The 26032-nt window shown below is 43.6% G+C and overlaps 1 protein-coding gene and 1 long non-coding RNA gene across 7 annotated transcripts in view; one reads left to right on the plus strand and one right to left on the minus strand.

Moving 5' to 3' along the window:
- Positions 1 to 26032, minus strand: part of mid2 (midline 2) — a 111563-nt gene that overhangs the window by 57534 nt on the left and 27997 nt on the right. For 2 of the 5 annotated variants that reach the window (XM_049027568.1, XM_049027567.1), the window contains exon 1: positions 3253 to 3462. The exons of 2 other annotated variants lie outside the window; for them this stretch is intronic. The gene's annotated coding sequence lies outside the window, so the exon portion shown is untranslated. Of the gene's footprint in view, positions 1 to 3252; positions 3463 to 26032 lie in introns of those variants that run through there. One more of the 5 variants, XM_049027571.1, reaches the window with a different exon arrangement.
- On the plus strand, positions 3636 to 10882 carry LOC125750159 (uncharacterized). Of its 2 annotated transcripts, none has more exons than XR_007400292.1 (3): positions 3636 to 7311; positions 7696 to 8301; positions 10666 to 10882. It is a non-coding gene; the product is annotated as an uncharacterized LOC125750159 (long non-coding RNA). The 2 variants fall into 2 exon arrangements; XR_007400293.1 differs by lacking the exon at positions 10666 to 10882 and having other exon boundaries at positions 3636 to 6964; positions 7084 to 7311; positions 7696 to 10071.

Consider the following 26032-nt stretch of genomic DNA (forward strand, 5'->3'; position numbering starts at 1 on the left):
GCAAGTGTCCCTAGACCAAATCATAGTTTGGCGGTAGAATCTCTAAAAACAACAACAATTCTCACAGCTGACGCACAGGAACACGCAGCTGCCATGACTCTCCCATTCATGGTTTCACTCCCTGATCTGGTTTCATTATCCACTGCCGAAGATCTACAAGTGACAGCTGAAAGTGGGGCCACATCCAGCAAGCTCAAGTACTCGCCACCATAAGACCCGACCACAGCAATGCAAGGAATTACAGACGCTGACTGAGTAACCAAAGAACACGCAGGGCAACAGAAGCACGTGTGCGGTTCCTTCTGAGCACCACTGAAATTAATTAACATCTCAGATAAGGAAACTGATTCATAATGCATGACACAGACTTATTACTGTGAATATAGACTATGCAAACACAAGCTCGGTCCACAGGGAAGAAGAACATCAATACTGCGGAGAAAGACTCACTCGAGACGACGGTACCATTTATGTCTAAATAAGAGAAGGCTCCAGTTTGCCTTTTATAAGACACGTATACAAGTTCAACACAAAACCTCCAGACCACAATGTGAACCTCCAATTTTATTTAAAACAAAATTAAGTGTATTACAAAGTTCATACATTGTTGCAGCTCATGAAAATATTAACAGCTACTATGAGAGGGACAGACTCAGAACATACCAGAAATTCTTAAGCCACCTTACAAAATCTTATCAGACACAGCCGAATGCAATGTTATGGGAACGTTAAACAAATTACGCCAAAACACACACGCACACACACACGCACGCACACACACACACGCACGCACGCACACACACGCACACACACGCACGCACACACGCACACTCAGCAGAGCTACATTCGCTATCGTGCGAGTAACCTTCGCTACAGAAACACAGAATGAAGCAAGGTCACGCAACGCCAAAAACCAGACAGCAGCATTTTCCCAGAGCGAGGTTTTGTCTGTAATAACAGAGGGACATTAATTAGAATAAGTAAAAGCACACCGACTTGAGTATGGAGCCCTGAGCATTGTAAATTTATATTTCATAGGCTCAGAGGAAATGGTTATATAATGGGGGAACATAGAAGAAAACTGAGGGTGAAACAAAACTAAAATGCAGAAGCTCCTGACTCAGTTGATCCCAAACTATGTTCACACCCCCCCACACCCCCCCACACACCTTGCCAATGACCACAGTCACGTGTGAATGCTTATGATGTCCCCAGCAACAACCGATAATCATTTAATAATGACACCGTTCTGCAAACATTACCTGCTCATGTCATTGTGGATTAATAAGAAGGTTGTCAAGCAACAGTGCTGATAACGCAGTGCTGACAGTGTTAGTCACCCGTCTGGCCGCTACGTTTCGGCATTACATTCAGGGGATGCGAAGGAATATACCAGAAAAGTAATTAACTGTGAAAGGACTGACTATTTATCTTGTAGCTTATCTGACTGGTGAGGAGAACACAGACACGAGGCAGGCTAGTGGAGTGTAAATGTTGCTGTTGTTGTGAGAAAACACAAGATCTTTATCCATAATAGACATATTAACCTCCCCCCAAATGACTGATTAATCCTGTTTAAATTCATTTTGCAATGTTTAACATTTCCAGTAGAGGGGTACTGCTAACCAGCTTTCGGCAGGTGGGGCAACTCTTCTCTTTTAAACAGACCTCAGCAAATTCGAAACAAAAGAGGCTACATCAATGCCAAAGAAACAAAGCTTATTATTACATCTGTTCAATTTATGTAAAAGGAGAAATGGTTCCTCATAATAAAGCCTCCAAACTGTAGAAGGGCATAGGATCTAATTCAAAACATTGTGTTGCAAAACAGTTTCCTGGAATAGTACGCACGTTACCGATAGAGCATAAATCTGTCTACATGATTTATACGACAGCAAACATTTCGCTATCAATTTAAGAGCAAGATAAAACGTGAATTTACTTGGACAAATGTCTATTTAGCCCTAACCTTTAAAAAGGTCTCGATTTCTTAGTTGTATTTTCATACATCAAAACAAAAGGAACAAAAACCTGTTAGACACGAACGTGTCTTTTCGCTTAAGACTGTGGCACATAAATATTTAATATTAACATACAAAGATTTAATTAAAAAGCAGATGTCGCAAGTCACTAACTTTATTTACTTCTGTTTACAAGAAAGTCGTACAACCGGCTCGAACCATAGACAGTAACTTTCCTATGGGAGACAAAATACCTGTGTAACTTCATTACATCATTTTGCTACCAATTACTGCATGCCAGTTATAATTATATAATTAGTTAAACCCAACAGTGCAACTAACGATTTCTTCAATTACATTTAACCGCGATTTGCTAATCGGGATTTTTCAGGGTGAAAATCATTATTAGAACCCCCCCCCCCCCCCCCCCGAAAATCATTAGACATTCATTTCATAGCCACAAGATGCTGTAATTTGAGTGACTGGCGTTTCCATACATATTTGATCACGGAAAGGTGGCCGTGGCACAACTTTATTGCGATGGTGAAATGTACCGAAATCACATCACAGAGCTTCACCTCCGCGCTGTATATGCGAAGGCAGAGCTTCACCTCCGCGCTGTATATGCGAAGGCAGAGCTTCACCTCCGCGCTGTATATGCGAAGGCAGAGCTTCACCGCCGCGCTGTATATGCGAAGGCAGAGCTTCACCTCCGCGCTGTATATGGGAAGACAGAGCTTCACCGCCGCGCTGTATATGCGAAGGCAGAGCTTCACCGCCGCGCTGTATATGGGAAGACAGAGCTTCACCGCCGCGCTGTATATGGGAAGGCAGAGCTTCACCGCCGCGCTGTATATGGGAAGACAGAGCTTCACCGCCGCGCTGTATATGGGAAGGCAGAGCTTCACCTCCGCGCTGTATATGGGCAGGCAGAGCTTCACCTCCGCGTTGTATATGGGAAGGAAGAGCTTCACCGCCGCGCCGGTCCAGCCGTTTCCAGCTGACTATGGATCAATCAAAGTTGCCCGCTTTCCAAACTCAAAGCCCTGGCCGCGATCAGCCACCTTAACCATGCATTTAAAAACCGGCCCCAGCATAGTGTGCAGCCGCGTCAAGGTAAATGCCGAGTTACCGTATTTAAGACTGGAGTGTTGGGCGACGCAGCCACCCGTCTCCCCACATACACGGCTCCTCGGACTCCCCCCTTTCTGAGTGCTGACATGCAGCCGCGGAGCCGAAGCAAAAACCCAAAGATCAAGAAAGATCAAGGGGAGGGGTCGAAGTTACCTACCAGCTTTACATGCCGAACCTTCTCCTCTTCTGTCATGTTGAAAGCAGGCAAAACACGAAGTTAAAGGGGGTAAAATGCACCCGAGAAGGACAGCGTAGCGAAGCCTGAAATCGCCGTGGAGGGGGCTGGGGGGGGGGGGGGTTCCGTCTGGCGATCCGACTAGCTCAGGCGCTTCCCTCGTACGCGCACATTAAAGACTCGCTTTGAATATGCAACTTCGGGGAAAATGAGAGGAGAGCGACGAGGCAGACGATGGCAGGAAGCCGGCTCCTCCCACCCGGGCGAAGGCAGAAAGCGAGGCAGACGAGCGGCGGGCGCAGGGACAGGCGCTGCCTACACGCCGATCGATCGGCGCCCGCAGATCGCAGCTTCACCTAATCGGCGACCCCCGAGCCCACTGCCTCATCGCGCCAAGCAGACGTCGCCGAGAGGCGTGATATTATGGATGCCAAGTGAGTTTGGAAATAAACAGGGGCGATGGTGAGATGTAGATGTTCGCAGGAAGCTTGTAACTTAACCCCCTGCAGGACACTGTGCTATAGGCTACTAATGCAGCACCGCTACATCAGAAACTGCAGAACCGCCAGGGGCCACATCGGTGGTTTTCATGGAGTGTAATTAACAGGTACTGGGAAAAAAATTATACAGACACTTCTACATTCATCACGCTATACAGATATATTACAGAAGGACTGCGTGCACAGTGTGTCTGTACCAAATAAACGCGAGCAGAATACAAAACTTTATAAGTAAATGTAATTATTATATATATTAAGTACAGACTAACCTCTTTAACTGGCAATATGCACACTTAAACACATAACAGATTTACGCCGTCGTATAATTGACTGAAACCTTCACATTTGTAGGAGGTCATGTTCCATGCCTGTGATAATCTTTTGTAGTTTTATGTACGGAAAAACAATGGCAATGGAAGAATGCCAGCTGTATTTTTATTTAATTGACCTGGCTTACAGAAAGGAAAATTCTAGTTAAATGAGTTATTTTTGTAAAACAGCAACAGCAGCGAGACAGATAGTGGCCATGATTAATAAACAGAATTACTACAGTGTCCCACTAATAAAGGCTGCCGTTCACTGACTGACTCCTATCTAGAACCATTACACTGCCATCCGATCAAATTAAAAAGGGAAACCAACAGAGATGATGATATAAAATGTAGTGCATCTGTGGCTGTCTTCTAAGATATGGGGGGTTTGTAGATCATGGTCAGTGTTGGGAAATGACGTGAGTTATTCAGACAAGAAGAAATAGAAGATAATATGGAAGATGCTTTCATCCTAAAAACACCAAAGGAAAGTGGGATTTATTTTACCATTCTGTAATACCCTTTTGTTCCCCAACGTAAACAATGTTAATGCACCCCACAATGGTACAAAAATATTCATCAGAGTCCATTTCTGTACCTTAAAAGGTATATTTATCGATAGCTAGGGTACAACTGGCAGCTCCTTGAGGTTACAGCCCCAGTAACAAGTAATTGTACATTCAAAACCACAAACTAGTACTTTTTTCTGAGTGCATCAGAAGTGTTTCAGTACTAAGCATACCTCTATTTATTAATAATATAATAAAATATATAAATACAGGAGTTTTAAAATGCAGTGCATTGCCACACCCGCACAACAAACCACTGTAATCGGCGCATGCTCCTTACCTACCTTTAATAAAAGCACATTACACTTCCCAAACATCTGGAAGGGGAAATTACATGATGCAATTACAATATTCAAGTAAAAACTTCTTAGTAAGCTTACAGCAAACCCATTTCAGAAAAATGCATATGAAGGCCGAAAAACATCCACTATTAAAGGAGCTCTTCAGAAACAAGAAAAATGGTGGAATATACTGAACCGAAAGCAGAGGGGCAGAGCGCCGTCATTAAGGAAGCCAGGCGCTTATCCATTCTCAGCCCTTGAATGGCTTAATTACGACAAAGACCCACTTTTGGAGATACCAGCCTCAGTTCTCTGCCATGCGGGCCTCTGCTTCCAGGTCAGTTTGTCCAAAATAGTTACTCACTTACAAACCACACGACTGTGAGAATGAAAAATAAGTATAATGTCATTTGGTCATCATTACTGGTTGCACTAACTTTAGTAGTTTCTCTTTTTCTTACAACTCTCATTATAGCTCATATAAACCCCCTTGTTTTAGAATCTCCACAAAGAAGTCAGAGATCATGACAATCTGAGGCGATTCTAGGGACTCTGGGGGCCTCCTCCAACACCCCCTCCTCCAACACCCACTCCTCCGCCATGGTAAAATGTGTTACCTTTACTGTACTGTGAAGTGCACATTTATAATATCAACAAAGATAATTTAATAAACACAAGACCTTTATTTTCACTTCTGTGAAAAACAGAGCATACAAACAGATTTGTCGTCGCGATGTACTATGTAAATCAGCGGCCCTCAGGGGGCCCTCCCAGCCTGGGCCCCCAGGCCATTGCCTGCCCTGCGTGTCCTGCCATCGCACCTCTGATGACAACACGCACAGATGTAGAGCAGGTGCCTCCATGCCTGGGTGCGGTTTCTGCCGGCCACTTCCTCGCATCCCGGCCTTTCTGCAGAACTATTGTGTTCGAGGCCGGCTTACTCATATTCCGATTTTCCATTGTGCAGATCATAAAGCTCTCAGTTTACTCCTGTTCCCGCTTCTGCCCCTTTGCATCTGTAATTAAAGTTCCTTTTAACCACTGCAAACCATCTTTGCAGTTCTTTTACAAATGTCATAGTAGTCTCTGATACACTCATGGAATTATGAAACTTGATGGACATGTCTGGTGATCCATTAAAGAATAAAATTTAACAAAAAAAATAAACCCCCCTTGCAAAAAATGTATGAATGTTGCTGTCAAATTGTAATTTTTTAAACTTGTGTGTGTGATGAATAACATGTTAATTCCCAGTAAAAGTAATTTGAATCTAATCGCGTCAACGTTCATGAGATGTTCCGAATCTGTGAGACTGAAGTTCCGAGAATCCAGTAAACGGACCATCTTAAACTGTGAGTGCATGGAGCAGCTTGGTGTGGCAGTGGGTAGCACTGTTGTCTCACACCTTCAAGGTTGTCGGTTCAAATCCCACCCGTGTTTTCTGAGCGTGGAGTTTGCATGACTCCTCATACTATTCCGGTTTCCTTTCACAATCCAAAGACATGTATTTACTGGTTTCTCACAGCATTGCACATAGCGTGTGAGAGTGTCCTAACATCCCTTAGGGCTTCTGCCCTACCCTGTGCCTTATTCTGCTTGGGATAAGCGCTAGATGGCTACAACTCTCAACTGGAAATGTCTGAGGAAGACGGATGGATGGATGGAAGAGCCGATGACTGGAAGCGCTGACTGGGGTATTAAGAAGAGGGCGATTCATTCAATTAACAAAATCCTTAAGTATTTCCCTAAAGTATTATAAATCCTCATCATTCAGGAGATGTGGGTGCGACCCAACAGGATATCAGCTCATCCGCTGTGCATTGCGAGGTTAACACCCCTTCTGCTGGCAGAGAAGAACTGGGGGACTTTCCATGTTCCGCCTTCTCATTTCATTTTTAGCACTGATTCATAGGCATGCTGCTTAAGGACAAGGTAATCCCATTAAGGCCAAGGATGGGAAACAGCACGGCTCGAGGGCAAGGATCTCACAGCTCCCAGAGCAACCTCGGATTGAGCAACGTTCTGAATGACAGGTGAGTCAACACTTAATCCAAACAATTATTTCTAATAAAGTTCCAAAATGGATTCCCAGAGGTAGTGGGGCTTTAGCTGAGATTCAGTCTGAATTCTAACAGACTTCGTTCTGGAACAGATGCTGATTTGAGGAAGAGCTCTGATGAAGTGCTTTCTTACCCGTGAGATCACTGGAGTCACATGGTGTCACGACTGTCAGGTCTTTCACCAAACTGCCTCCCGTTCTCCCCTGGGAGTCTGCTAGGAGACCCCGAGGAGAGACCCCTGACACAGCATAATACAGCGTGAAATGATCACAGGACCCTCCTGACTCACCGCTACAGGGATGGCTGTTTTGCTACATCAGGTACAAAGTCCAGTCGATGCAGCCAAGTGTTGCTATGATTTCGAGGGCTTGCAGCATTCTCTGTTGCAGCACACAGACCTGTTAAACAGGATTATTCTCAAGCACCGGGTAAACAGAAGTGGAAAAACCAGAGACCATTTCAGAGATACTGCAGAGTCTGGTTTTAAAGTGCAAGGCACATCTCACACAACATGCAAGCGGCACTTTTTATTTTTAAATTGGTCTTACAGCAAATACTTTTAAATATATGTCCAAATGTTTTTTTTTTGGGTCACTAATACTGGGTTTTCATAGTCTGGTGAAAACGCTCCAGAAGACACAGTTAGTACCTCAGACTGAGACAGAGATGCACACCATGGTGACGTCTGACATGCTACCTTACAGAGATGCACACGATGGTGACGTCTGACATGCTACCTTACAGAGATGCACACGATGGTGACGTCTGACATGCTACCTTACAGAGATGCACACGATGGTGACGTCTGACATGCTACCTTACAGAGATGCACACGGTGGTGACGTCTGACATGCTACCTTACAGAGATGCACACGATGGTGACGTCTGACATGCTACCTTACAGAGATGCACACGATGGTGACGTCTGACATGCTACCTTACAGAGATGCAATGGCACCACAGATCAGCCTCAAGTGAAATCACCTGAAAGTCGTTTTCAACTCTTTAACTTACTTCATGGGGACTTTGGGACAGGGCAGCCCTGTACTTTAACTGAACAATACACTGGATTTTAAAGTCAAGTCAATGCGGAAGAAGAAGCGGCCAAACTGAAACCGATGAAAATAAGCTAGTCCAGAGCATGCTTCAAGTGAACCAATATGCTCCTGGAGTGCAGGGCATGTCTCAAGTGTCGAACTATATAACTGTGTTTCCCTTTCATCTCAGCCGAGAGAGACTTTGGGGAGAGAGAGTACTTTACAAGAGAATAAGTTATTATAAAGCTGAGTCCATCCAAGAGGGCGCAGGGGGTAAGTAACCAAGCCAAAACTCCTGAACAGCCTTCAAATTTACAGCACGCACACACACACACACACACACACACACACACATGCACACAGAAGAATGACTTGTACCCCCGCCGTGTTCCTGCTCATCACAAAGTGCGAGCACTTGACTGACGGCACACGTGCCACTTCGGTCCGAGTCTTAGTAGCGTCTTCGATGGCGAGTAACTTGAGCAGCGTTCTGTCCCGTCCCGGAATCAGTGATCTGATAAACGAGCTCGACTAAAGGTCACCACTAATGGAGGCTTTAAAAGGGATCACTGGCTTCTTTTTTAGATAGAAATTCACCGTCACTGATAGAGAATCCATCCATCCATCAATCCATTTTCCAAACCGCTTATCCTACTGGGTCGCGGGGGGTCCGGAGCCTATCCCAGAAGCAATGGGCATGAGGCAGGGAACAACCCAGGATGGGGGGCCAGCCCATCGCAGGGCACACTCACACACCATTCACTCACACATACACACCTACAGGCAATTAGCCCCAGCATGTTTTTGGACTGTGGGGGGAAACCGGAGTACTCGGAGGAAACCCCACGACGACATGGGGAGAACATGCAAACTCCGCACACATGTGACCCAGGCAGAGACTCGAACCCAGATCCCAGAGGTGCGAGGCAACAGTGCTAACCACTGCACCACCATGCCGCCCCACTGATAGAGAATCAATTCCACAAATAGATTTGTCATCCAAAAAAAAATTCCCGTATGTTAGATCAGCTTGCATACAAACAGAACACACTCACATCCATGTACATACATGCATACACACCCGCAGACACACATATATACAGATTACCAGTTTTTCCCCCACTCACGACAGAATAAATATCGATAATGAAAAATAATGTGACATCAACAACAGCACACAATGCAGCACAAAACAATGTTGAAAGTGAAACATGTGTTCTGATCACAGAGATTACGGATTGGAAGATTGTGATGTCACGTCTGTAACTGGATACTATTGAAATTTTCCATATATGTCACATAGTGCGACTAATGACCCGAGTCATAAATTGTGTGCATTCAGCGTCATTGTGCGAGATCTTTAAGCGTATAGCCAGTTCAGTGCAGCTTTTCCACTTGCCCCCCCGATGTGGGTCAGATGGAAGTGGCACAGGCGGACATCAGAGGGACGCCTCTATTTCCCACAGGAAGGGAGCAGTCATTTCCACAACAAAATCAACACGAAAAGGGAAAACGGCAACTTGTTAAATCCTGGGGTCTGTCAGAAGCTCCACTGCGGATTCAAGTGTTTGTTCGTCAAACTCCAGCCAAACCAGATGTGCCTGGTTTTATTATGGGTCTTGGCCATCGCATGTGCTTCACATAGCCCGAGGCTTATATAATAGGGTTTGGCTCGAAATTATGGATTTGATGACAAGCTGTTTGCTCACAGGGCCCTGTTGCATCCTATAATCATGACAAGGACTCAAGGCTGACAAACTCTGTGTAAATGCCACATCTATGCACACAAAATGGTGGGAAAGCAAATGCTAATCTGCCGCATCAGTTCCCTTCAGATGAGCTTTTGCTTGGCATTATGCAGCCCGATCTTTTCCTGGTGGCGTTTTGATGAGAGACACTGAGGGGTAATTATGTCATGCCACTCTTTAGAGGTCGCACAAGTAGATTCTGCTGGCTTCGGATCAAACCAGAGAGAATGTTCATTCATATACACACAAACAAGATTAAATAAAATGAAATAAAATAGGTTGAAAACCCATCTGCTTATTTTAAAACGACAGAACCATGAACACGAGTAGATAAGTTATATATGGTGAATATTCACCGATATGATCATAATGAGAATCAGCATTATACTGTACCACGTACAGTACGCCTGCACACAGGGAATTTGACTACAGTTGAGTTTTTGTTTTATTACATTTTGTAATTATCTGGTTGTGGTGAACCAGGCTGTGTGCCGGTGTTTATTCCAAACAAGCACTTTACATGCACTCGATTGAACTATTACTTGCTATTGTTAAGTACATATGAAAACAGCAAGTACATATCACATCAATAAAGAGGTACTAGTTCTAATTAAAACGTCATAAATAAGTCAGATCATTTAATAGATATAATGTCTTCCTTTAAATTGCTTTAGCTTATTTGTATACATTCTTAACAGCCTCAGATAAGCAAGCGCCGGCTTACATTTTAAGTGCAACCTCAACAAAACATCAATAATGCAGAAATAAGAAGTAAGGTCAGAAATAAAAGAAACAGCCTAATTTACTAGAGGTTTAGTGAAAAAAAGCAAGTGAGCCTGAAACGCCGAAATTAAGGTAACTGAAATAAATTGATGCTTTATTTTAATAGATTAAACACCAGCCAAGACCCAAGAAGAGAGGACCGCCAAACGTGGCATTGGGTTTAGTTTGAGCGTAACGGTGATGATTTCAGCCACCAGTCCTATCATGACTGATTAATGAGGAGCCCAGCTGGTGCAGGAAGCAGCGTCGTGCGGGAGCCGCAATTTCGCTCGCGTGAGAACCACCTCGCTTCATCTCGCCCCTAAGGACAGGCTGTGGACAGGTCATCCATTCAGCGGTAAAGCCCCCCCCCCCCCCCCCCCCCCCATCCCAGCATCTGCTGGCCTCTGTAGAGGGGGCTGATTTGAGTTCTGCTTCTGAAGAGCACATCAGGAGTACCTCTACTTTGTACATCACCCTGCCTTTTCAAGATCCTCCAAGACTGCGAGTGAGGAGATACCTCATCGAGTTTGGAGTTAACTCTGCGCAGGAACAAATTCGGTACAGGTCCATCTCAAATTAGTGAGAAGACACAATCCCTGCAGCTATGTCACAGTCAGGGACTGACTGACTTCTACCTGGGGGGTGCACCTGATTAATCTGAGGCTGCTTTGCACCCTTAGGCACCCCGACAGACCCAGATCTGGTCCACCAGGGTAGATACAACAGACCCCACTGACGGCGGCATGTCTGCAATAAAGGTGATACTAACACTGACCCAGGGAGAACAAACTGCTCACTTAATTAAGCTGCTCAGCAAACTTTAAATAAAGTTAGAGAAAAAACAATGAAAAACCCAGTGAGATGATGCTTACAAACATGTCCGCCTTCGCTGTAAAGCGCCGAGCGGCGAACAGGCCGAACATCTGAAACACTGGCTCACCTCGGATGGCTCCATCGGCATCTCAAACAAGTGGCACAGCCCTCGAGTGCTGAATAATTCAGGCCAAATTGGCAGCCTTCCCCTGTTTCTCCTCCTCAGCAAGGTTTGGCCCTTTGGCTCTGCCTTACTGGGCCTGGGAAGGAGCCTTGTGCCCCCCCCCCCCCGCCCACCCTCGCTAAAGGCCAGTGATGAATTACCTATTTCCCTGGGATATAAATGAGACGGCCTGTCAAAGCCAGAGACTAAGTTTTATTTCATAGATTTTTGCTGGGAGCGGCAGACTTACTGCACTGTGCGCTTAACTTACTACTGGTAGTGAAACTGTCAAGCTTAATACACACAGTCAGATACTTTTCATTTGCTGGTTGAGGATTTAAAAAATTAAAATGTTTAATATATATAAAAAAAATAATCCAGAAAGAGTAACATAGATGGAACAAAGGAGCAGTTTTATTCCAAAGAAATCAATATTACATTCATATTGATCAGAAATGTGAGCATTGCAAAAATAAAATGGTCAAACAGTGATTATACTGTGCAACGTAGTAAATTTTATCAGAATACATGTAGGATTATGAAATGATCGAGTAATGAAATCCATGCTGTCTGATGTAGATGTGCTTCACTGCATAAGCTGGTGTGCTAGAAATTCTCTCTCTGCCCTTTTAATTCATCATTCAGTTCTTCCTTCCCCTTTCCCCCACATCCAATTTCTGGTTTTTGCAGGACTATGAAGCAAAAATATAGTTTCAAGGAAAAAGTGGGGCAGACAGTGTCTTCCTCAGCTGATTAAAGATTTTAATATGATAAATTATCTTTGCACAGAAGCCTGACACGCAGTGATCACTTAGATCCAGCTTTTCTTAAAAAAGAAATCATTACGCCATAATTCAGTATAATAGAAAGTACCGGAATCACTAGGAAGGAGGGCTAAGCTACAGGTATCGGTAACTAACCGTCAAATGGTTTTGAAGGCATATACAAATGACAGCAAATGTCCCATTCAGCTGCTTGGGAGTCGAATTAATGTGGCAGAAGAACTGGAGATCTTCAGCCGAGAAGATGGATAGTCGTGTCTTCAAGTTCAGCAGCAAGGTTAAAGTTTCATGGGGACTAAATGACTAAGGTCACCAGTACTATAGTCAGAGCCAAGAAAATGCCAGAGGATCGTGCCAATTGTAAAGTCACTAATGCAGTTGCCAGTGTAGCATGTTGTCAGGATATACAACAGGACAAATGCCTTATTCCAGAAGTGAACCGCAACATCTGGCCTTGCGACTGCTATGAGAATCACACAGCAGATCTGACACACGTGAATTCCTGATGGTATGATGAGAAAGCAGTCATTTATTCATCAATCATTTTCCCAAATCTATCACTAAAACCCTAATGATCCATATTTGCATTGCTATAGCTAACTTTAACCCTTATCACCTCACCCCACAAGCACATATGAGAGGGGATACTAAAAATTCCAGCATATTGCTAAAGCGCAAGCAAAGGGAATTTGTTTCCAAATACATAGTAGTAAATTGCTATGATTCCAGATTTTTGTCCTTAAGCTGAGTTATGTTACTGACAAGTTAATTCTTGCTGCGGTTTTCCTCTAATATGTGCTGAAGCAGAGTAGACACACACACACACACACACACACACACACACACACACACACACAGAATCTTGCTTGTATTCATATCTTCGTAGAGACCATCCATTCATGTAATATAATCAATAAGATGCTGACTTCTTCCAGGGACTTCATGGTCTAAATGGTTAGCAGCACTTGACACAGAAACAGCCCCTACTCTGTGTAAATGTGCACGCCTCCTTTCCATCTCTTCCACAGAAGAACTCAGACACACGGGCCATTCAGATATCGATCAGTATACGGAAGCACACTTCATTATAACCCAGCTACACTTCCCAAGTCCAGGATCTTACTGATAGCCATGGAATGAGATGTAGTAAATTCTGGATAACAGCGAGCCGTGCTAGTCAGACTTGACTTGACATCATATAAATCCCTTTAATGGAACTAAAGGCAGGTTGGTTTCTTATAAAAGTCAAATAGTCAAAATAGTCAAAAATCCTGTCATGCCAAAGATGGCCTCAGAATCAATTCAGCTCCATCATCATCATCATCATCATCATGAGTTTGTCAAGAACGATACGGTATCCGAAACAAAAATCCGGCTACAGTGTTTCGTCAGCTTAGATATAAATAAAAGAATGGGGTGCGGCTGTTTATTAACGCTTAGACAGCGGTATCTAATGTTCTTTAGCGCACAGCGGAGAAAGCGTCCGAGACTAAGAATAGAAGCTCAGTGGGAAACATGGAGTCGAGGCTCCAACTTTGTCTAAATGGACGACACTGTCAGGGATTGCTGGCGGGCTGAACTAACTGCTTACCATCCACCATGAGGCAGCAGCAAACAGATAAATTTAGCTGTGCCCAATGAAGTTGAAGTCACAGCAGGGGTATTCACTTTTCACTAGCTTTTTACGTTTTTAACCTGTATTTATTAAAGACTCTGCATACATCCCAAAACACAAACACAGCTGTAAGGCATAAGATGCATTTTATTCATACTACCAGAAGCCTGCATCCTGCGCTGCTTGTTAGTGAAGCACAAAGAGGATTACAAGTCTTTATTATTAATTTAGCACAAAGCCATGGGAGATATTTTGTGCCAGACAGGCCAGTATTACTTTGGCCTTTTACTCTAATTTCCATAAAACAAATTTAAGGAAAAACGCATTCTGTTGTTAGAACAACACATGATGCTAAAATGCTAATCTGTGATGCAGTCGTTCCACGTTTCACCAAAAATTCTAGTCCGTGCTGCGGGGAACTAGCCACATGTGGTGTCGTTGATCAAGCATTTCCTACACAGGTTGCCCTTTTTCAACAAAATTCATTACAATGCTCTAAAATTTCTCACTTGCATGACACGCAAATGATACTTGGGCTATAGCTAATGTATAAACCCCAACAGATACTACAGCACTACAGATCTACATTTCTCTGATTAAAAGCAATTGCCTGCTGCACTGTTTCAATGAAATTAAATGACATAAATCAGTCTTAACAGCCACAGACTAAAACAAGCGAAAGACATGTCTTTAGCTGTTTTTTCATTATTACATATTCTGTGTTTAAAGATACTACGCTGCTGTAGATACATCCTAGACACATAAGTATCTAGTCAGCTCCGAGCTAAATGTGTACCGACACATTAAATGCGTCTAACCTTCTGGACACGTACTATTCTCAGGAATGCATTCATAAAGGACACTGTACCCCTCAGCATACAGTACGGTCGCTTTAATGTTTGCCGATTTAGTGTTAAAGCTGCTAATCGCAGCCACCCAGGACATCTGCTACATAATGTGCTTTCTACATAATTAGGGCCACCTAAGACCGGATGTGTTATTTGCTGCATGCGCTACTTAATGCTGGAATTTCTCTCAATAATTCCGAAGTCGTCTTCTGCCGGATATCATGCTATAAAAAGATCCTTTCCCAGAAATGACATTTACAGTAACTGTCAGACATGCACGCTGCTCTGCACCCCTGTAACAAAACTGAAAATACGTCTGGTTCTGCAGCTCAAATGCACCCAATATATATGAAAAGCTGGTCTTCTTGTTGGTTTTGTTATACATTCAAAATCCTGCTTAATGAAAGTCGACGTCACTAACTGTAGCTTTAGTTCGCAAACTCCAAGTTGTCTGTACCCTACCTACATGCATGGGAAATAAGGTAAACAGGGAAAAGACTCTGGAGATCTGCAAGCACAAGCAGATAAGTCAACTCTCTAGAACAAATCCACCATCTTGTTTCAGCTCGAATGTTCAAGGTCTTGCTGGTGAACGGGATAACATCTGTGTACTTTCTCATCACGCAAACAATCAAGCTGTCGTCGTCTCCGAATACAACTGGTTTCAACAGTTTCACCAGTGCGTACATATCCCTGCATTCTATTCATGCCTCATTCAAGCTCAAGTGTATGAGGAAAAAAATAAAAAACACAACAGGTTTAACAATTAAACCCAATTGATTCAATGGAAAAAGCAATCATGAGAACCTTTACCGAAGATGGAAATCCTAAGAGAACAGCTTTGGAAATGTCAGTCCCGCTGCTTTCTGGAAAGTGGCTGGCCTTTACGTAAGAGAACCTGTTGTGTATCTTACAGCTGCAGCCTTAAATAAAATCAGCTACACAAACATTGCTACAAGTATTGAATAAAGCAGAAATCTCAGAAGATCTCAAGGCGTAGGACAACAGGTGTAAGACCAAACCTTCACGTCCGTTCAGAGAAAAGAAAAAAAACACGTTACTTGTAACAAATTAAGGGCAGATTCTGTAATTTTATGATAGCATGGGACCTGCTTTCTGCTAATTAGCAGAAACTGAGACATCAGCTAACCGGAAGAAGCGCTAACAAAAAATATATAGAACTAAATGCAATTAACACAGAGGACTTCAACTGAAATATTCAGGAGACGCCTTAAAAAAGAGCAGACAGAAGGATCAGCGCTGGTCTTCCATGGGACCAAGAGTCCAAAGGTTCATTAGCCTCATGAAGTCACAAAGAGATGCAGCCTAAAGAGGATTTAGAAAGCACAGCACAAAACAGTGATCAAAAGCACCGACATCAGCTGCTTGCATCGCTACCATACAGGCAGAAATGAGCCGCTGTCCTCTAGGGAGGTGCATGATAATAAATGAGTCAGGGCCAGGGATTATAAAGACAGCGGGACGTGGGGGGAAGCAGCCACTGCAAACAGCAGTGTGGCACATTCATCCTGGCATACAACTCCTGTATCCAAAATCACAGTTCAGCAAGACAGTACGGGGGCAGGGGGGGAGGGGGGCAGGATGCCAAGTCCAATCTGCTGCACGACAAAGTGACAAACCCCGAGGTTAACTTGCTTTCGCCAATAAAATTTGCATCTGGTCCTGCATACCAGTGATCCAATCATTATGACCCAGTCAAAAATGAAAACCAAATGTTCCTAATCCCCTTGGACTGTAGTTACATCTCCTGGTAAGTTTCATGTGAAACACTATTATGTAATGATGCATAATGGAAAACATGTAGAAATGCAAGATGAAAAACAGCTGCAAATACTTACTTAATTACATAATGGGCCATTCGAGTTAACACTATAAAATAACTCATATCTAAATTTCTTTCTCAGTCACAGAGGATTAAAAAAAAAAAGGTGTCAGAGCATTTTATTTCAGCTACTGTTCCTACACGTCAGCACTGCGCATGTCAACCGCATGTTACTTACTGAGGTGGGTTCAAATGCCAAAGAGGTAAGTAGATGCTTGTGCTCATTGTTTTTCCTGATTAAATCTAGCCCTGCACATGGCAGAAAGGCGCCCATAGCTGCTGGAAGACTGCAGCCTCTGTAGAGCACTTGTGAATGACTAATGACCATGGAGAGCAACACGAATGTAATGAGGTTCACATCAAAGCCTGAAGACAGGCAAGTGGCAATTTCAGCCATTGCACAGAGAGTCCAACACTACCATTATATACTGCAATTCTTTGAAAAACAATGAGGAAAATACATTGTTGGTTTAACTTGATGACAGCCTGTTATGGTTTATTTTATTGTGTAAATTACTCATCCAAACAAGAATTGGTAAAATTTTTAACCCATGACAATTCACTCAGACAAGCAAGATTTCATAAATTCCTTGTGGAAGTGCCTTGTTTTCCTGAACTGGCCCATTTGCTTTCTGTCACCACAATGAAAACCCTCAGCTAGGACATATGAAAATGTACACAGCACCAGTCAAAAGACACACCCACTGAAAATCATTTGTCTTTCAACAAGCTACCAAGCCAAAGCACACCTCGAGGTTATGAAGTAAGTATTACCTTGTGAATACGGAAACAGATGGAGCGCTGTGACAGACGACCTGGCCCCCACAACCCCCACCTAAACCCTATAGAGCTGCTTCGGGATGAGTTGGATTAAAGTGTAAGAGCAGTGTAGTCAACTAGTCATCTTCTCTCAGTCGTTACAATATTTGATATGTATTATTTCATTGCCTCAAGGCATTTTACTCTAAGGTGAGAAACACAGCTTAAAAAAGAGACCACTGCATTAAAAACAGGAGTCCAGACATGTGACAAGTATTGTATGTATTCAGACAGTTAAATGCTAAACGCATAATTTCTTATTTAACAGCTTGAGTTTGTTTTGCTAGGTAGGCAGATCCTACCAGTTCAAATTTTATTGCTGAAGGCTGGTTCTCCGCAAAGCAGGCCTGGCAGATCCCTGTAGGCTATCGATCTCTCGGTAATGTCTCCACTCCCAGGAGCCCATTCGCAGCACAGAGTGATTGTTAGCTCCTAGCTTCTGGTCTTTTTTACATATTTCCAAGCCTTGTAACACAGAAACAAATGCTGCTGTTCGAATTTCTGACACCACATGTTGTGAATAAAAATGAACGGCCCCCGGTCATCCTGTAGGGAATGCAGGGTAAGCACTTCACTCCCATTCACTCATGTTTATTCCTCAGGTCTCCATGAAGACAAAGAGAAGATGATCAAACGCGAGGCTCAGACGCAGTCATGGCAGTCCACTGTCTAAGTGGAGCTTTCATCAAAGCAACGCAGATTTTACCTCCAAACTTTCCCTTGAAAAGTCCAGCCTTATTCGCCCATATAAGGCCCATACAAACCCACGAGTGTTACGCTACGACGGCCATCTTTGATGATGCGGGCCGAGGCCCAGCTCTCATCTCTGCCAGTCAAATTGAGCGGCCTGTTTTACGCACCATCCAAAATGTCTTACACAGTAGGCATACATTCCTGCCAGACCTTTCATATGCCAAGAACAACTATATATAACAAGATATAACAAAATGTTATATCTGAGAAATCAGATAACACTGTTAGGAGGCGATAACGGCAAAATGTCTCCTGTCACGTCAATGATGTCATTTCTGGAGTCTCAATGCTTTACCTCCACAAAGATTATGTGACTGTGTGTGTCCTGTTATCTGAGCCCAAGGAAAATGTACTATAACCATTTAATTCTGTTTCTACATGGACTAGATTCAATTTACAAATTAAAAACAAAATTTCATTTATAGTCAGAAAATACATACAATTATAATCTCGGCCTAGGTGTGCTTGTGACTGAGCTGTCCTCTCCATGACTGCTGTTAAGGCCTGCGGCCAATCAAGGCTGGAATTCAAGTGTATACCAAAGAGAGCTTAAAATAGTTTATTTTTTTAAAGTCTTGACTTGTACTGGCAGAACAAACTTTTAAATCTAACATGCACAAAACCATTGTTGCTTAGACGACAGAAACAATATTTTCAAGTGAACTTGTATCCCAGCCAGAAATTACAATTGCTTTCCTTTACTGATTTAATATCACTACAGTGGAGCCTAGAACTATTTAAAAGTAACAGTGCTATACTGGTAGGTTCTTACCAGCTTGGGAAATGCAGTGCACATGCGGATGAAACAAATAACCAAACTGAGGACTTCACCACCTTGAATGAGTTTCCTTATTTAACACACTCGCACAGATAAGTATTACTACATCATGTATTTCTGCATGCATGTTTTTGCCAAAAGATGCCTTTCCCAATCTTGAAATACACTGAGTACAGCATTCAAGATTGATAGTAATGCAAAAATGCGATTCTGGCATGCACCGATTGCAGCGATCTGCAAAAATTCTTAAGTAAGATATTAACCATCCAGTTGGTGTCATAAATTTCAACGAGTTTACAGAGAGTGACAATTTTGATTTGGCAGCAATATTTTTCAATAAAGTCAAGATGCAAGACTTTATTGGGACATCAAGTCACTGAGAAGAACTCTATTAAAATGTTTTAAGGCAAGTGGAACTGATCTGCAGTGACCAATGCAGTGCTGCCCTCTAAACTACACTGAGCAGTGTTACACTTTTTTCTGGTGAAAGCTTCCCTTTGATAACATTCAACACTCACTCGCTACCCGCTTATCTCGGCTCCAAAACACATTTTCCATTCAGCATGCAGCCGCTTTTTAGTACAATTTATTTATTTATTTTCTCACAGTGGCCAAAAGCTGGTGCTAACATTTCTATATACACCAGGTCAGGAACTGAACATCTAAAAAAGGACTATCCATATATAAATATATATTTATGCAAGCCTCTACATTATATTAATGTAATACCTCATCAATTAACTGTTAATTTATTCTAAGGCTACATGAAATAGTTGAGAAGACAGAGGTCAGTGAAGCAAATATTTTGGCTAATAGTGAGTCTGCTAAACATGCTTCTTACAAGTTGGTGCAAGGCAGAATTAATTTAATTATGGTCTGTCAAAAACATTATGAGAGAGAACTGCGCTTTTGTAATATTACATACCGACGGAGAACTCGGCTAACCATAAAAATGACTGCTGCTGCAGGCGGTCTGTCCTAGTCTTTATGACACAAATCTGATAACATGCTTTGCCTAAGAAGAGCAAGGTCCCCAAGACACCTTCGGAGCGACCACTGGCTTCTGTGTTACAGGGCTCCATAATATTCTGAGCTCAGCCCTGCCCTTGACGGTATTTATGTAGGGCCCAGGTTGTGCTGGGGTTGTGTGTTTGTCTGACAGAGTGAGGAATGAACACTGTGTGTCACATGACCCCCCCCCCCATTACTCATGTTTGTGTTTGTTTACTTGGGAGATGCTTTGTTTTAAAGTGAAGTACTTTTGCGAAAGCAGGGTCAGCCAGTCTGTAACATCTTTGTTGTATCTGCACACATTGTGTGTAGAGCAATAACAGGAAATGGGGATTGTGAAGGCGAGCTGGAAAGATTAGGGCTGCGGTTGGGGTGAAAGGCTTCGCTCGAGGGCCCAATGGTGAAATTTCTCTGCCAACCACAAGAATGGAACCAGCGACCTTCTGATCACTGACATAGTGTCCCCACTAACACGTGCCCATATCTCCGCCCTTCGCAAACATCGATAAAGACGCCTAGTACGACAGATCTGAGAGGTAATATGGCTTGTTACAACAGTTAAACCACAGAAAGGGAGAATAATGTCTTGTTTAGATTCAGGATGAAGACTGACAGTAGCGCAAATTTTTTATTTTTTTTAACTGCAGAATCAATGAATTACTGGATTCCATCTGAGTATAAGCTTTGCTAGCTATTGGGGAGTTTCATATTAAAGCAACATTAAGATTATAGTGGTGAGGGAGGTCTTTGTAAGCCTGACAAATTAAGGCTACTTTGGGACCAAAATCAATCGCGGTGCTTATAAAAGTCAGCTAAGGACAGTGGAAGCAGAGCAGTGAGTCTATAAAATGCAGTTCTTCAGATTTAATCACAGTTCTGTGTCCATCTGTCAGGCCCCCACAGTGAGTGTAGGGATGGAGACAAAGGCTGACCTCCGTTCATGTGGATCGACAGGTTGCTTAGGCGATGGGGTCAGCGGCGTCCCAGGACCAGACAGTATGTCTCTCCATCAGGCAAGGCAGTAACTAACCATGAACTGGTTGGAATGCTTATTTCCCTGTGTCTTTTACTATATCCCGCTTCCCCCATGAGCACCTTCCACCAGCTCCGTACCATTTTAAGGGAATGCAGGGTACGCTTCAGTCCACCGCCAGACATGACCCCCCCCCCCCCCCCCCCCCCAGCAGTCGACCTGCTAGGCCGTTCCTGCTCCTGGGCACGGCCTGCATTTCAAATTGCTATTGTGGCAATGATTGCAATCAGCTTACTGCCCGGGTGTGCCAGGGTTCAATACCCTTCCAGCTCTTTTCCCTTGTGAAGACTTCGGGACTGAGCCTTGCTGTACACCATGGGTGTCATTAGGTCCGATCACTAAGGGCTATAGCCCTGAGTATTTTAACACTAGCCCTGAGTGTTTTAACCCTAGCCCTGAGTATTTTAACACTAGCCCTGAGTGTTTTAACCCTAGCCCTGAGTATTTTAACACTAGCCCTGAGTGTTTTAACCCTAGCTCTGAGTATTTTAACACTAGCCCTGAGTGTTTTAACCCTAGCCCTGAGTATTTTAACACTAGCCCTGAGTGTTTTAACCCTAACCCTGAGTATTTTAACACTAGCCCTGAGTGTTTTAACCCTAGCCCTCGGTATTTTAACACTAGCCCTGAGTGTTTTAACCCTAGCCCTCGGTATTTTAACACTAGCCCTGAGTGTTTTAACCCTAGCCCTCGGTATTTTAACACTAGCCCTGAGTATTTTACCCCCAATCCCAGTCATCCTTCAATAAATAAATAAAATAAATCAAGCCCCAGGTTAACTTGACTTAGCCCCTGATTTTTTCCCCAGTAGCCAGACATGCCCTTGCTGTACACTCACTAGCGTGTTAGATTACTTCTCTAATACTCCATCCCCGAACCACTACGCCGGGACATAGAGCCTCCTCAGAATGGGGTAGATAACCAAGCAGATCTTACTTCTCCCCTTCAGCCATCATTACATTAGAGATATCTCGTAATGGTCCCAATTCCGCTGACCAGACGTTAAAGGTACATTCCACTTAAACTGGGAAGCTCCTGCTCAGAAATTTCAACTGGACCCCCTGAAGCTGAACTTCTGACTTGGAATGTCAGAGGAACCTCTATATTCCAGACCTCAGGATTAGGGTGACCAACTAGTCTTTGTCAGGAAGGACACTTTGAGCTACTTCAAATTATACAAACTACTTAAAAAATTAAAGGCTCCTGTGCTTGGCTAAATAGTTCAGTTCTTCTTGTGACTTGACTGGTTTGTTGCCTTGATTGATAGCCACCCAGCAGTTTTACATGATTATAGAGACTGACCAATCAGCACACAGCAAGAACTCTTGATTCAAATTGTCATGTACAAATCCTGTCCTCGATAACAGTGTTGAATTAGGTGGTAATTAAACTGAAGATGACGGCTCTATGCATCAACCATAAAAAGCTATAGTAACTAACTATTCATGCTGCAATTCTGTCTTATTTGTGTCTTATTAAATCAATCATGCATACAGTAGTGTTTAACCTCTATCCGTGGAGAAGTTGCTATAGTGTTTGTATGTGAGAAACTCGGCGCTATGAACTGGTGCTGCTAACAATGAGTCTGGCTAAAATTCATATTGCTATTGGCAAAGCTGGCAAGCTGTACTGGAATGTGGTTAACCCGGGTATGACATCATTCCTAGCCCTGACGTCTTAAGGAAATGGAACACAGCATAACAGAAATGGAAAAGACGGGCTCTTCTGTACTTTATCTGTGAGGTACAGGAGACCTGCAGTTACACACAGAAGGTTAAAACTATTTATGATAATGTTTGATTCAATATGTTTACTTTTAACCGGCATCCCATCCAGGGTGTACCCCAGCCCCGTGCCCTGTGATGGACTGGCATCCCATCCAGGGTGTACCCCAGCCAGAGTGTACCCCATCCAGGGTGTACCCCAGCCAGGGTGTACCCCATCCAGGGTGTACCCCAGCCAGGGTGTACCCCAGCCCCGTGCCCTGTGATGGACTGGCATCTCATCCAGGGTGTACCCCAGCCCGGTGCCCTGTGATGGACTGGCATCCCATCCAGGGTGTACCCCAGCCCGGTGCCCTGTGATGGACTGGCATCCCATCCAGGGTGTACCCCAGCCAGAGTGTACCCCATCCAGGGTGTACCCCAGCCAGGGTGTACCCCAGCCAGGGTGTACCCCATCCAGGGTGTACCCCATCCAGGGTGTACCCCAGCCAGAGTGTACACCAGCCAGAGTGTACCCCATCCAGGGTGTACCCCAGCCAGGGTGTACCCCATCCAGGGTGTACCCCATCCAGGGTGTACCCCAGCCATGTGTATCATTTTTAGTGATTAATTGTCATTGTTGACACACCACAGCATTGAACAACAAAATGTGTCCCCTGCATTTATCCCATATGTGACATCGTGGCATTAGGGGGCAGCTACTTCAGTGCCCGGGGAGCAGTGCTTGGGGGCGGTACCTTGCTCAGGGTACCTCAGTGGTACCTTGCTGGTTGGGGATTTGAACCAGCAATCTTTCAATTACAAGTGTGCTTCCCTAACCAGCCACCACTGCCAACTGCTATCATGGATAGCAGACCCTGATCAGGAAACACAGTTAGACGATGGATGGATGGATGGATATTAATCGTTATGCAGATATCTATGGATTCTACCGGTGCACTGATTTTCCACTTAAGCCATATGAAAATAAGAATAATGAAAATAGTGTATTACATCAAAGTCTGCCTGATATTGTTCATTTACATAAGAGATAATGCGTAATGGGTCATTTAGTGTATAATAATCATCTTATCGTGTACAATAAAATGTTGTTACAACAGAACAAAAAAAATCGTTGTATCAGAGTAAAGGGAAACTAACGTGGATCAGCTCTGTTAAATTTAAGCTGGTTTTTTTCAGTCCTCTCTGTTCACTTTGTAGTTTGCTGCCCAGTTCACTCTCATGCTGAAGATTAAAAATTAGTGTCTGTGAGCTCATGAATAAATCTGATTTGATTTTTGGTCTCGTCAGCAAGTTCCACTTTACAGGGAACAAAGCGAATCACCTTTCAACAGCAAATAATCTTGGGCCTAAACTGCAGTAATGTAACAGTATGTTCCGGAATCCCAGCGGGGGCTCGCTAATGATGGCTCCGTTCGGCTGCTCTGAGATCAGCACACCTTGTGAAGGAAGACTGTCAGCTATCCAAAATCACAGTGTAAATCTTCTCTGTTTTTTGTACAGTGGCCGCTTTTCAAAAGCTCATATACTCTCATTGCTCGGAGGGGGGGGAAGAAACACATTTATTTATGAGGCGTTACAAAAAAAAACTGTCCTCATTTCTCTGCTATACATCCCCTCCCCCTTAACAGTACAAAATAACTGCTCTGGATGACTAGTCCACTTCCCTTCCCTTCCATGCCGATTTCATTCATATGCTACCAGCAGAACTGACACAGCAATGCCGGGAAGGGGTATCGCACTGCGTCAGCTGTGTCACCATGCAAAGCCCCCCTCACCTTCACCAGTGTTTGGGGTTCACTGCACATATGAAATCCCGCCTGTTCACTTGAGTCGTACAATATAGGCACATATTTTGCTTAGTATGAGTTCTACAACATCACCGCTGCTCTCCAAAGCTGGCCATGCCATTACTGAGCCGACCCTCCTGCAGTGGAAAACCGAAGTGAGCTGGAACTGTGCTGTAACTGGTCTTTCTTCACAGTACATCTTGGGTAGGGCTTGGTTCCTGTATGCCAGTGGGAAAGCACCATATATTTTGTTTGTTTGTTTGTTTTTTAATCAGTAGCTGGAAGATATGAAAAAAGGAATATTATCAGAGGCAAGAGAAAAAAACAGACAGATTACTATTGTGTGTAGTGCAGCTTCGGACAGTTTTGATATGCAGTTTGGCAGGTTTGATATGCACCCTGGTAATGTACCATCACGATCCAGCACCATCACACAAACACAGGTCTCAGAGACACAGGGTCACCGTCCACAAATGAACACCTGGACTCGAATTCATACAGCACGCCAGCAAGGCACGACCTGTGGCGTCTAGACAGCAGGGAGACTCGCAGAGAGGAGCCCTCGGTCCCGGGTAGCCTCAGAGAAGGCTGCAGTAACGCTGACCATGTTCCCACTCCAATGAATGAATCTACTCCATTTCATATCAGCCATGTATGTAAGAATGCAGCTACTGGACATAAATGTCTGCTAAAAAAAATTAAAACAACAATCACTTGACTTTTCTCTGGTAGCAATATTTGTGAAAATACTCCGGGTGCTAAAAAGCCGCTTTTGGATTGCTAATCTGAGCACCCCCTCAGAACAAGTCCCAGCTGACGCCACTCTCCCCTCAAACATCCCCCCCTCTTGACATTAATGACCAAGCGGAGCCCTTCTCCACAACGGCGGATAATTACGTTTGATCGTCCGCAGGGGGAGCCGGATAAATGGGATGGCAGCGGAAAAAGAACTGCGATGAATAAAATATTAATCACTGACAGCAACCTGCAGCAAAAGGTCCTTCGCCTCCATATAGAGCCCAGTCATTTTCTTCAAAAGACACAAGACTTATCTTGTAGAACTGAGGCACTACCGCCTCTGGAGATGAATCTGTACATAGCAGCCTGCTTTTGTTCCAGTTTGTGGTAAAATTTGGAGCTACATAAAACCAGAGCAGTAGAACGGCTAACGTGGCCAAAAATGCTAATTTTTTCTCAAGGAAAAAAATCCATTTGCTATTTTCTGCAGCCACTACATTTCTGCTCCCAAACCCAAATTAGCTCAAGAATCAAAGCAATACATATTAAGAACGTTGATTTCAAAGTTGAAAAATGTGGTTGAAGCCTTTTTCTGTGGCTTAAAGACTGTCTGACCTAGGAATCTGCATTGTATAGTTTACAGGGTATCGCCCATGAAGTCTAGGAATACAGTTACACACATCCATATTCTGCTAATATTATATTTACTGGTAAGCCGTAAACATCATTAAATGAATATAAACTGAAAGAATCCTTCCTTGATAGTAATACAGAACTCACA

This window comes from Brienomyrus brachyistius, chromosome 10 (genome assembly GCF_023856365.1).
Source record: "Brienomyrus brachyistius isolate T26 chromosome 10, BBRACH_0.4, whole genome shotgun sequence".
In the NCBI taxonomy this organism is placed as follows: domain Eukaryota; kingdom Metazoa; phylum Chordata; class Actinopteri; order Osteoglossiformes; family Mormyridae; genus Brienomyrus; species Brienomyrus brachyistius.